Source organism: Gambusia affinis, linkage group LG13, assembly GCF_019740435.1.
Source record: "Gambusia affinis linkage group LG13, SWU_Gaff_1.0, whole genome shotgun sequence".
NCBI lineage: Eukaryota > Metazoa > Chordata > Actinopteri > Cyprinodontiformes > Poeciliidae > Gambusia > Gambusia affinis.
Window position 1 is genome coordinate 10,670,985 of NC_057880.1, and position 13,452 is coordinate 10,684,436.

General features: G+C 36.8%; 1 protein-coding gene across 1 annotated transcript in view; it reads right to left on the minus strand.

Annotated features, from left to right (window-relative positions):
* Positions 1–10,116, minus strand: part of LOC122842150 (protein FAM53B-like) — a 29,765-nt gene extending 19,649 nt beyond the window's left edge. The window contains exon 1 of the mRNA XM_044135765.1: positions 9,963–10,116. The gene's annotated coding sequence lies outside the window, so the exon portion shown is untranslated. The remainder of the gene's footprint in view (positions 1–9,962) is intronic.
* Between the last annotated feature and the right edge of the window lie 3,336 nt (positions 10,117–13,452).

A 13,452-nucleotide genomic window follows, 5' to 3' on the forward strand; every position in this document is an offset into this window, starting at 1 on the left:
GAAATGTTGAGTCAGACTTTTATAGGCCTTTGTTCCCGTCCAAGTTTGACTTGAACAAAAAATACTAGATAAAATATCTATAGAAAAATATAGAAAGATCAGGTTTGGTTAGCACAAGTGATCAAACACATTTAGACATCAAAGGTTGCATTTAAGTGGGCCTAAACCCCGATGGACAGTGCTTTTGTTTCATGTGCTAAAATCCCACTTTGTCTTTGTTGCTACTTTCATTCTCATGTTCATTTATTTGTGGTAAAAGCAATGTCTCCAGTTTCGGTATGATCCACAATCCTTCACGTGCATTGGCAGGATTTTATGAATTTACAGACGATTCCAGAATAACAATAAAGCAATAAAACATGCTGTATAAGACTGTTCAAAGAATACGTTCAAACATTTTTTTCTACTTGTGTGAACATAAAGAGAAAACTAAAGAGTTTCACTTTCACAGATTTTACTACTACTACGACTGTTATATTACACGTCACTCAGTTCAACTGACTGATTTTCTTTGGCATCTGAAATACAAGTAGCTCCAGATTTGCACAGCAAAAGCAAACTTCACCTGACATCAAGTCACCTCTCAGAGGTGCCATTTCTTAACAGTCATTCTTTAAGTGCAGTTCACACCGGAATTCATCTTACTACACGACACAAAGTGACACGAAGATACACTAGCATCAGTTGCAGATGTAAGCATACTTTCAATGTATGAGCTGTACTTCCCCTGTGGTAAGAGTGTGCTGCTGCAAAACTGGGTGTGGAGCTCGATGATTTTATTACCAAAGACGCGAAAAGAGAAATCCCCAAATGAGCTTGACACGCAGTGCATATTATTTCACTCCTGCTTTAACAAAAGGACTCTATGAACTCAGACAGAGCAGGTCCCAAATTCTGATCATTACACTGGATTTATTACAAATGGCAGTAAGGCAGGGAATTTACCTCACTACCGCAGAGGAAAATAATAATGTGTTTAGGTTAAAGATTTTTCGTTATAGGTTAAAGGAAAATAAATATTTAACATGTAGCACTTCACAGAAGTAATTTCTTTTCACTTTACTAAATTAATAATTGTCCAAGTTATTTTAAGTTGTTCTTTTTCAATCTTTTCTACTATGTCCTTTCTAGTTCTTGTAATTGGCCTGACAGAAAATAGTTCAAAGCGAAAATGGGAGAAACTTTCTATAGCAGATTAATAGCATCTGAAACGCACATATGGGCACAAGACCAAAGAGATGCATGAACTTTAAGCTGTTTATGTAATAAACAATTTAAAACTATTATTACTCTAACTAATTTATCTTTCATATTTCTCACAGTTTCCAGAAAGTGGAACAAGTTGTGTTGTTGTTACAGGAAGCTGGTAACAGTGTCTAAAGATCCCAACTGAAGTTGGTTCTTCACCATGAAAGACTCATCTCTATGGTTTTGAAAACCTTCAGCCTGCTTGTTTTTGGGTATTATCACAAAAATATAACTAAAAACTGATCAGACCCTGAAGAGAAAATGGGAGAAAAAGGAGCATGTGTCTGACAAAAAACACCAAGGGACCATCAGAAAGCATAAAAAAAATTCTAAGAAATGATTTAAAAGCTTATAAGTTTGGCCCCTTGAGAGACGAGTGATTAAAGATTTTGGGGGTTTTTTCTCCAAAGATCTTGTGTAAAAGTTTATTTGGAACTGTTTTATTGCTTTATAGAATAATTTCTACCAATTTGCTAGCTGTTTGTAGGCACTGTAGACTTTTTGAAAATTTGTCATAATACTTTGTGTAATTTATTGTGATGACAATATTAATGACAGTACAAAATCTGATTAAAAAAAAACTAATCTTTCTTGGTATAAATCCAACCTTGCACACATTCAACCCTGAGAACCTTAAAATATAGAATATAAAACCTATATATTATCAAACAGCCTACCGAACTAACACCAGTTACAAGATGTTCAGTCACATATTTAAACATTATTACAGACTTTATTTATGCTCTCATGATAACAATAGTTTAAAAACACCAGCAGTAGCAACCTCAAAGATATATTATTTTTTGGAATCTGAGAATTTGGACTAAAGGATTTTCTCTTGCGAGTGGAGGCAGAATGATTCAAACTAAAGTTTAGAGGACATAAAGATCAGCAGGGCTTCCATTATAAGTTTACCTTGCCGTCCTATTTAATGATGTTAATCTCAAATCATACTACTGCAAATGATGCCCACAGACTATAAAAAATACTGACATTTTTATTTGGTGTTTAACACCCCAACAGGTCACACAAATATTTAGCATTCAGCATGACTCAAAAGTGATATATTGACTATTGGATTATTTAGACGACGGGCAAATCACTTTTTTTGTTTCTATTGCAATACACTCACAGTCAAACTAATGCATAAAACTCACAATAACAACATATATATCTATAAACAAAACAAATTTGCATCTTTTTACAAATTTAACAACATAATTCAAATGATGTGCCTATCTGTCTTCATGCCTCATTTATGTTGTACACACTCTTGACTTGCTAAGAGCGTGGTTGCACTTTACAAATTAGTTGCTAAGTTAAACACTGTTTCTAGGAACTGAATGGGTAGCCATAGCAGCCATTCACAAACGGAGGTCAACATTGAGAACTGCTGATTTGGAGATGGCAGACGTCACCAATCTTGTTAAAACTGATGTCTGGACAGCCCTCAGTTCATGAGTAAGTGTGTTTGTTATAGGAAATTGCCTGGATGAGAAAGACTCGTTTATTAAGCTACGTGCAAACTGAAAACTAAAAACTGGTTGGTTTTTTTTTTGCCCTACTCAGGCTACTCTGAAATGCATTCAGGATTGACCCTGGTGTCCCAGAGCAGAAATTAGTTAAATGAATTCTTTAGAAGCTTGACAGGCATCGGATCAGGTGTTTTAGTTTAAATAAAGAAAGGTATGAGGCCTCTTGCCCCTGGGAGTAACCCCCAAATGCCATGGCTACTCATACATCAGGTAGCCCACTAATTACATTGCTCCTTCCCAATCAATCCTTGCCATTCTCTGGTGTTTTCTTCCATTATCCATGAGTGCCTGGCTCTGCTCTGCCCAAATCCATCAGGGATACATTACATGGGAGCCTCCAGTGCTCCTGGCAATCCCTTGCAATTGTTCAGCTCAGAAAAAAAAAAAAAAAAAAAAAAACGGGGACCACTCCTGAGTTGCAAAAGTAAGTTATATTGCAAATCCTGTCACAACTGATCAGCCAATAAAGCACCCTTTTGGTGTTACATAACACCATGTTCCCACCATAGAGCTGCGGGTGAGTTTTAGGGATTGTGTACGGACGGGGTATGTCAGAATGAAAACTATGCAGCATTCCATCGGCCCATTCATTCATTCGTGACGGGGCTCAGTTGCCACATGGACCCCTCTGACTGCTCAGCACACTGTGAAGCAGGGGTGTTAAACAGTCAGGATTTAAGAGCAAGCTGGAGGTGTGTGAGACTTTGGGTATAATTATTTTTTTCTTTCACGAGCCCACCATTGTTTATGCAGCTATAAATAGGAAAAATGTCAAACAACTTGAGGGTGTTCTACGTTGTGCGAAGCAAAGCAGGAAGGACCATTGCCACGATGTTGAAAATAGTATGAATTAGAATGTATTGTTGACTGCAAGCTTGAAATTTACCAAAAACATTTTTAGTAGTTTTCCTTCCTCTTACGCCTCTCTCATAAGTGCAGCGTACTTAAGTGGATGAATTCATATGGTGAAAAAATATGTTGGTTTAGTCACTTTAGCAATTCAAAATAATTGACAAGGCATAATGCGCACAACAAGTTTAAAGTCCTTTTCTTGAGGTAAAGAAGAAAGTGGCCAGCATTTTCCCCAAATGTCTGAAGTCCCACACTCCCTCTTCTCCACCTGTAGGCTACGCAGTCAGCTAGCTTAAAGCTCTTTCCTTGCTTGGCTGTTTGGAAACATTTCTGGTCATAAAAAACATGGACAGTCAAGCAGGGATTCAATAAGTTTCCACTCACTTTAATGAAGCTAATACTGTTAAAGCTAGAGTTAGTAAGCTACAAGTTGCATGTCTGTAAAGTAGATAACTGCATGTTAGCTCCCCGTGCAGATAACCTAGCTAATTTCACATATCAACTTGGTATACGTATGTAAAAAAAAAAAAAAAAGATTTAGTATTTTGTGCAACTAACATATGGATTTGAAAGTAGTAATTGACTTTACCTGTATTTTTTCTATGTCTGCTATAGTCCATGTAGCTAAGCCAAAATAGCAACAACTGCCATGTTATGTTACGAATTACAAAAGGACCAGAATCAGACTAGAATGAGGTGTGATTCTGGTCCTTGAATTGGCTAGAAAGGATTATAGGGATTTATGAGCTGAAGCCATATGAAAGTAACTCAAGGTTTTAAAAAGTTAAAAGTTTCAAAACTGTATAAATTCTCCACAACATTATTTGAGGTCATTTTAATGAGATGCCAGAGAGAGTGATGATGTGACGAAAGCTGTGTGGAGCAAAGAGAATCAGAATAAATGAACCAGATAATATTAGTTTCAAATTGGGGTGTCACTTGAGACATCAATTAAACTTTGACAACTGACTTGAGTTGAACCCAACAGAACATTTGTTTTCAATTATCCTGTTCATACTGTGAAACTGTGGTCATTCTGACCCACATGGAGCTGCTGTGAAAACGTTCACAGCCATAAAAAGTGGCCACAGAAAAAATTATATTTTCTTAAGTCTGACATACATTCAATTAGATTTTTGAGATCTTTGAATATTAGCTTTCTGACATTTAGTCAGACAGGCTGGCTTTAATCAGAAAAACTTTTGTATTTATTTCCCATGAGTGCCTGGCCTGCTGCTAGTTAGCTGACGGTTGCGAACTTAAGAAACTTGTTTGATGTGCTGCTATTTCTAATAACCTGTAAAATATAAGATTGATTCAAACATATTACAGAAGAATAAAGACTATAGATTTTATTACAAGTCTCCATGAAAATTGGTCCTGCTTGTAAGAGCAGGATTATCAGGTGACAGTGTCTCTGTTATTAAGCCAAACAGAGACAGTTTTGGAGGGTGTCACAAGCCATTTACAGAAAACAGGAAAAGTTTTGAGGTACTGCTTGAGGTCTGGTTTCTAATGTATGTTTTAATGTTTTGTTGCACAGAAACAACTATGAGCTTTCCAGTAAGTTGTGGAAGTTGTAGGGCGGAGGGAATCCTTGGAACTTAACATCCACAAATGTATGAAAAAGCTGTTGTTGCAATAAAACTTGTAATACCGTGGATATTATTTGCTTCTTCATCATCATGTGATCTCATCAAGAAAACTAAAAACAAAAAAATCAGAGTATCGTAATAGACAAAAAAGAAAATGTGATAAAGAAAAACCACATAATTATATTCAAAGAACTTGAAATAATTTATAATGTCAGATTAAAATCTTTTTCACACTGAGCTAGAAAAATAAACCAACACCCACAAAGATCTGGGCTTTGTCTTCACTACAAAATCTAGTACAATGTGAAATGTTGCCGGTATTTTTTGGCCCCACCATCAATCAAACCTGATAGCAATTTGGCACAAAGGTAAAATTGAATAGCTGCTTTTGTTAAACATAATGGAACCATGTTACTTGTCAGACCAGTTAGCAGGATTTGCTGAGTACGACTTGTACTAGCAACACAGAAACAACACAAAAAATATATTCTATAGTAAAATTTGTCGACCAATTCTAGTCCCAACCCAATTTCTGATTACAAAATGATTATTTAACCCATAGTCTAAGTAATGAGCAGCGATTCTTAGGCAAACATTTTAGGATAACCCTGAGGCACTGATTTAAGGTATTTTTATCCATCAACTGCAGGAAATAGTTTTAAGAAAAGGTCTAAATGTTGTGTCTCATCTCACCACTCTCAATTGTTAATGTCAGTCTTTTAATTTGTATAGTTCCCAGTTATTTATTTTGTCATCAAAATGGAAACAAAGGTTGTAAAAATACAATAAATAAAGCTGAAAGCTTTCAGTTCTCCTTTCTTAATTAGAGGAAAATAGGAAACTACCAGAAAAAGGGGGTATATAAATGGAAAGTCACACACAGAATCATTTATACGAGACCGGATGTGATTGGAGTTTTGGGAAAAAGTCATTTCAAAATGGTAAAGACAGGAATGCAAAACACTGTTGTTCATAAACCACAGAATACAATAACAAAAACAAAGACAATGCAAAACCATCAGCTCACCTGGACTATGGGGTTTTCCAGCAGAAACAGGTTAAACACACACAAAGCTCGCAATAGCATCAGACATCGGCTATGCAAACGAACTAACAAAAACTAAGCCCCCGAGGGGACAGATCCTCATTTGAGAGTCAAAAAAAACTGCTCTCTCTTTCTTTCTTTCTTTCTTTCTTTCTCTCTCTCTCTCTGAACTCAAGGTGCTTCCTCACTGTCACTATCTATGAGAACAAGAGTGAGATGTGTTGATGGGACCATTTCTATTGCATCCCAGAAAGCTTTTCATCTCAGGAGTCTGGTTTTTAGGGGGCTGGGGTAGTTCTTGTGTTGCAAGTCTGCCTCTTTTCTTTTCTGAGCCATTCTTTTCTTTTCAGATGTAGGTCTTAGGCTCTGTGGGTGACAAGACGCCAGACTCTCAAATCTGTTATGTTAATGAGGAAGGAATATGTACAATGAAGAATAGCAGAATTCATATAAATAGAGTTCGGAGTGAATATATGTGTCAGTGTGTCGGAAGCAGGGCTGGACTGGACTAGAAAAGTAAATCTAACACGGATAGGGGCAGACAGTCGTGGTAAATAATCGTGTTGCGTTATCTTTGCAAGAATATCACAGAAGTAGAAACGGCAATGCAAAACGAAAAAGGGTTGAAAGTGGCCGCATGCGCGTGAGCATGTAGAGCGAGTTAGAGCCGTACACACAGACGCTGAATGGACCAGAGGCCCGCTCAGCCACAGGCACACAGCTGCCCACTGGCAGAATGGAGCGCTAATAGGACCTTTTGCTTGCAACACAAAGGCCTTGCAAATGTTAGCATCTTAAGCACACACAGTGCAGCGCAGAGTGATCCCCTTTAAAAAAAAAAAGAGAGAGAAAGAAAAAAAGAAAAAAAGACACCAGCCTTAGATTGCTGCCATAAATTATGCTTCCAGCATGTCAAAAACTAGCCCGCTAACTAATAGTGCCAGAGCTGTTGTTGAGTACAAGTGCTGCAAGCCAAAGCTGCACTTCATTAAAGTGACTGCCAGCAACTGAACAACGATTTTGCCAGGGTATCTGGCCACTTTTGAGTACAGCTGCAAAGTCTCCACAACACTCAGTATAAAAAACGGAAAACCTCTGTTAAATGGTTGATTGCATGTTCTTCACTCAGTAATTAGATACTTCAAGGGCAGAGTAAAATTTAACTAATTTTAATCTTGAGACATCATTTAAAACCTTTTGACAACTGACTTGAGTTGAACAATAATCCTTCACTTCATTAAATCAATAAACTGAATTGACCTTTAAAAGCCAGACAATTTAACCCCTGTACATGTGACCCAAAACTTGAGCGCAGAGCTAAAAAACAAAGAGTCGGACCGGGTCGAGGAGGGTAATCATCAGACAGGCCATGAAAACAGGTTTACAGATTCACATGACAGGATCTGATGGATCTGGACTGCTTGTTCCCAACAGGCGTTGACAAGACACGCGGTTCTCACGATGTGATAACCTAGATTAAAAATGACATGGCTTCACTGTACTATGATTATTAAAAATTCATCTAATTGCCCTTATTAGACACATCAAAGCAACCAAACTTTTCTACAACTACTTAAATAATTACTACAGTCCCAATAATGTCATCCATGAATATGTTACTACGTATTATTTTGTTTCTCATATTGATTTATGGTACCACTCTTTTGTGTGTCTACTTTGTTTTCTCAGACAGACCATACTGAGCGGTTTTGGGCTGAAGTTATGTTTAGATCATGACCAAATTGAATCTGTTTTGTTAAAGTGCCTTGATATGACCACTGTTCTGATTTGGCAATTAAATGTGTGCAGTATAAACAAGCTAAAATGAACTGATACAACGAAAAAAATATAAAACATGCAAACACTTTTGGCTGCTGAATAGACATGCTGCTCATTAGTCTGAGTGATCGGTCGCACCCTGCAGAATGATGCTGCCATCACTGCTTCATCCTGGCACAATGACTGTCCATGTGTTCTTGGAAGTGGGAAGTGTTAAAAACAGAAAGATTTTAGCTTCTTGCAAGTGAGACAGAAGTGTTGTAGTTTTCTTTCAGCCTGCTGACAGGCAGTGCCAAGCAGGACATCTTGAAAGGGAGGAAAACATTTCAGTCACTTCTATTTTTGGCATCTCATCAAAAACACTTTAAGACAGAAGAAGGTTTACCCTTTTTTGAGCCTTGGACTGCCTTAATACAATCCATGGCATGAGTTCCTGTGACATTGCAGAGATGGTATATTTTGGAAATCAAAGGAATGAGTAGCCATCAAAATTCTTTCACATAGATAAGAAAGACTCTGAGCAAGCTATCTTCGAGACAAACCAGTTTTGTTTTTTGTTGGGGTTTTTTCTGTGAAGCACCCCTATCAGCATCTCAAATGTAATTAGACACGAGAGCTGACATGAGATTAAATCTTTTTGCCTAACTATGCTTTGTGTCGACCTTAAACTTTTTTTCTACATTTTCTATCCGTAAGGGCCATTCACAGAGCAGGATTTGCGAAAGAGCCTGTGACATTTCCTGTTTTGCTGACCGAATTTGTCTCTCTTCCTTGCACGTTACGGCCCAAGCACTGCTGTGGAGGCATCCAAAAGGCCCCTTTTCTAGGTATTTCCGATTACGGTGCAAAAACCAGTTCTCTGTGTTCTTGTGTTTATGGTGTCCACAAAAGATCAACAACAGTCATAAAAAATGTTAAGCAAGTCAAAACATAAGCCAACACTCTGACTTCCTAAACACCCCAAAAAAAATAATAAATAAATCACCCATTGACACAGGCCGTTGAATACTTTGCGACCACATTCTGAGTGCCCTCATGTGGATTATTATCCAAGGCTGTAATAAAGAGGTTGCAAAATGAGGCTGATGTAGGCGGCCTATTCAGAATAACTGCAGATGATTTACTGTACTAACATTGTTATCGTTTCTTTTCATAGTGGTTTCAGTTTCATGTGCAATAACACAAGTTTATTGTACATGACTGTCATATAGCAGCATAATCATAATGGAACCCCAGTCCGTATAATCAGTAGCTACCCTGCCACATTTACCTGCTGGTGTAGCAGCAAAATCACTGCAAAAAGAACAAACTAAATATCTGTTTGAGAACTATTCTTAGAAAATCTTTATAATTAGTGATTAGAGATTTTTATCTGTAGAGAGGGAGAAAAAAATATATATGTGGTGGAAATTGAGTGAGAGATATGGAACAAAGCTTCAGCATGCCTCTCTCTCTCAGTCTGTTCTCACAACTGTGGTGAGGCGCTGTTTGTCAATATATATACACTGCAGAACAACCGCACTGCCTCTCTGCACACTGGTACGGTATCTGCAGATTCAGTTTCATTCCTTTGACTGTCACATGAAAGGCTGTTTATCTATAAGTGCTTGTGTGCACCAGTCCTAAACATTTAAAGCTATTTATTAAGCCTTAACTGGTCAAGTCCAAACTTTAAACTAGTCATTCACTGAAGCCGTCATTATCCAGCATTTATCTCTCTACTTTGATTATGTTAGCTGAACTAAAACAAATAAATAAATACACACAACCACACGCACAAGTTTTCTTTCTAGTTCCCCTGGACTTCAGGGGAAACCCAGCATGAGCCACTGTAAACTTCTGAGCAGTTCAAGCAGAAAACATCAAGATGCAGCTATTAGAACAACTACGACTCTGAGTGAATACTACCTGGTCAGCAGAGGTCGTTTTTTGAAGTTATGTCATCTTCAGTAAATGAAGAGAGAAAACGAGATTTTTCTCGCAGCTGCAGCCGTCAGTTCAGCGTCCTCCACTCAGGAGTGAGGAGAACTGCGAGGAACAGAGCTGCTGACTTCAGACTCCACTTGATCGTAACAATATCCGCGTCCGCTTCAAGCAGGACGGAGGAGGGGGAGCCGAGAACAAACTTACATGAAATCACACAAGGCAGCAGCTAACACGTAAAGCGCTAACAATAACCTTCAACGACAAAATATTTCACTAAAAGCACAGAAATAGCTACTTTTAATTAGGTTTTAAAAAAACTAGTACACCATTACTTCCCCCTGCTCGTTGGTATGTTCCGTTCTCCTCCCACCCCTCTTGCTACTTTTACTACGCAGTGTAGTCATGTATATGAAATGTAAAACGATATGGTAGTTAAACTTCAGTAGGTTAAAATTTGTTTAAGTTTAGCTGCTTTCCTTCAGAAAAGCAACAAAACAGGATGACAAAACGTTTGGAAAATGTTGTAAATAAAAGGCCGTTGGTAATTCTCATACAGCAAGTTACACCACAATTATTAATCCATAAACATATTCAAAGTATTGACGTATTGACAGACATTTTAATATAGAAGTACAGTAAGACTTGTGATTTACTTGTGCACCCCAGTTTACTCTGAAGACAAAATTTTACAGTTTTAAGTGAAGGAAAATAGAACAAAATGTTTCATGAAATCTAGAATTTGGGATGGAAAACTCAGAAGTTTCTCACCAATGAACCCAAGTCTCAAAATCCAAAATGGATGGCCTTTTTTAAAATTTTTGTTTTAATGTACGTTTTGGAAACAGTTTGAGAAGTTTACAAAGACAATTATTCCACCTTATGCCTATAACCCATAATACTTTGTTTTAATTATATTACTTTGCCCAGCGTTCCTAAATGTAAATAAAATTAAAACATCCACCTTTTAAATGGTGGGTGGGTGATAGTTTTATCTGATGATGTACTTGCTGCTGTCAAGTCCATTGCTAAAAATATAGAAGGGAAGTGAAAATACAACTTTATTAGACATTGATCTGCCAATTTATATGCTTTTAAATCTGTTGAGTGTACACAATTTGCGGGTTTGACTATTTGAAAGTGACAATTTTGTGTTGAAAAATCATGAATGCAGTCAGAAATAGAAAAAAAAAATAGTATGCCATGCACTGATTAATTATTATGTATATCAAAAAAGGAAGCGCAGTATTCAAACAAAAATCCAACCAGATGTCTCAGCAGGGCTGTTAAATCTTTTTATTAGCTGTTTGTTCAGAGGTCAGGATATGGCTAATCCCAACTGATTTCCCTTTCTGGACAAAATAAGCAAATACACAGGGTTTTCAGTTTCAATTCCAATTGAACTTTTTAGTTACATCCATCTTGGATCATCTACTATTGGTAAGTAGTGGAGACCTAAACCCACATTTTCAGGAATAGACCAGTTTTATTTTAAAGATTCATCAAAAAACAGCTTTCTAGATTTTTTTTGATTTTTTTTTACTAGCATCTTTGCTGTAACTTTGTCTTAGCAGAGGTTGTACAATCACTCCTACAGCAACATCACCAGTTGTAAGATGGGTAAACCAGTATGACTGTGAGGTGATTTCCGTTGTTGGGTTTTCCTGGAGATAATCAAAATGTCACATCGCCAGGTCAAAGAATGTAATAGCCTGTTTTACAGGCATGTGCCTTTCACCTCCTTTGTTTAGGTATATTTCAGTGGCAGTGTTACAGTGCCACATACAGGCCTCAATACAGTAACATTTGAAAATTGAAAAATGTCATATATATATATATATATATATATATATATATTTATATATATATATTTATATATATATATATCTATATATATATATATATAAAACCACTGATTCATCTCCAGCTGCAGAGGTATTAAATTCTTTTTCACAGAACTCTTGTTTTTAAGAAGTTGTGCTTAATGGCTGTGGGTGCTATTTAGATGTATGTCATAGTGAATTTCTTCACATTTAATGTGTAAAAACAGGGAAAAAAGATAAAAACAGTAATAAAATCATTTTAGAGTAGCATTAAAAAGAGCCTAGGTAAAAGCAGTGGCGTAAGCACCACACTTTGAGAACCACTGAATCGTGGGCAGTCATTACTCGAAAAGGCAGTGTGAATGTTTCACACTGTCAGACAGACGTCCACATCCTGCTATGGAAAAGTTCACCGCTACATGCTGGAGCAATTCATTTCAATCCACAAAAATCCTGTTAAGAGACCTTCAAACGTGTTTCCAGGGAGATGAGGTGAAAAATATAAATATTTGCAGGATCACGCTTGAGAAGTTGAAATGAAAGCACAGAATGCTGCTGGCAAGTCCTCCAGTGGGTTGTGGCATCAAGTCCAAAAACTTTCTTTTGTAAGTTAAGGTTATGAGTGGAATAAAAGTGAAACTTTAAAACATTGACGTGAAACGTGTTCAGGATGGTAAATCTTCTGTGAAAGTTTGATTTATCTCTTTTAACGTAATGATAAACTTGCTAAAAAAAAAAGCAGTCGTTAGCCTAGTCTCAATAAAACTATAGGAATAATCTATGTTAAAAATTGGCATATTAACACTAGCAATAATTCTTTCTGTTTAAATGTCCACTTTAACATAAATTATGTAAGTGTTATTGTACTGCTACTACTGATCGAAGCCAATTAGGCTTCTTCATAAAACTAATCAAACCCATGAAACCTGTCAGTCAGCTTTTCTATTTGTTTTGTAATGGTGTTGTAAATCTTTATTTATTTCAGATCACATGTCCCCACTCAACTCATAAGTCCATTCCTCTCTTGACTTTGGTGGCAACCTATTCAAGATCTTTTGATTTTTTTAAATACATTTTTTTTTATTTTATTTTATTGCGGTGGAAGTTTTAAAGTCAATTATTGTCATCATCATGGTTTGTTTCAGCTTTGCCACCCAAATCAACATCCATTATAACTTTAGGCTCATCATTATAACTGGGTCAGTCAGTAAGACTGAACCATTTACAACTCACAAGTAATCTGAGTGCTTCAAAATCTGCTAAAAAATTACCAGAAGTTACTCAAAGTTTAGTAAAACCTCTTGTGATGTCATGAGCTCCTGCTGTTGAACTTGTTTACTCCACAGTACACCAGTACACATTCAATGGAGGAAGAAAAATAAGATTTAAAAAACCCTCTAGAAGTACTGTTTTAGAGAGAAAACTAGAATTGTATCAAAGATTGTGAACCTGGCAGGTTTCATTGCATTATAAAATTAAGACTTTGTGACACTTTAGTACAAATCTGAAGTAATCTGCTGCTTAATGTGACACCTTTAATGTATTGAGCGTGCATGAGGAACTGAGTAGAAACTCCTCACAGGACGTTTCACTTCATGGGAAAATCTCAATGTTGTAAATGTGGGCATAACATGCGTTATCCAGGCAGGATA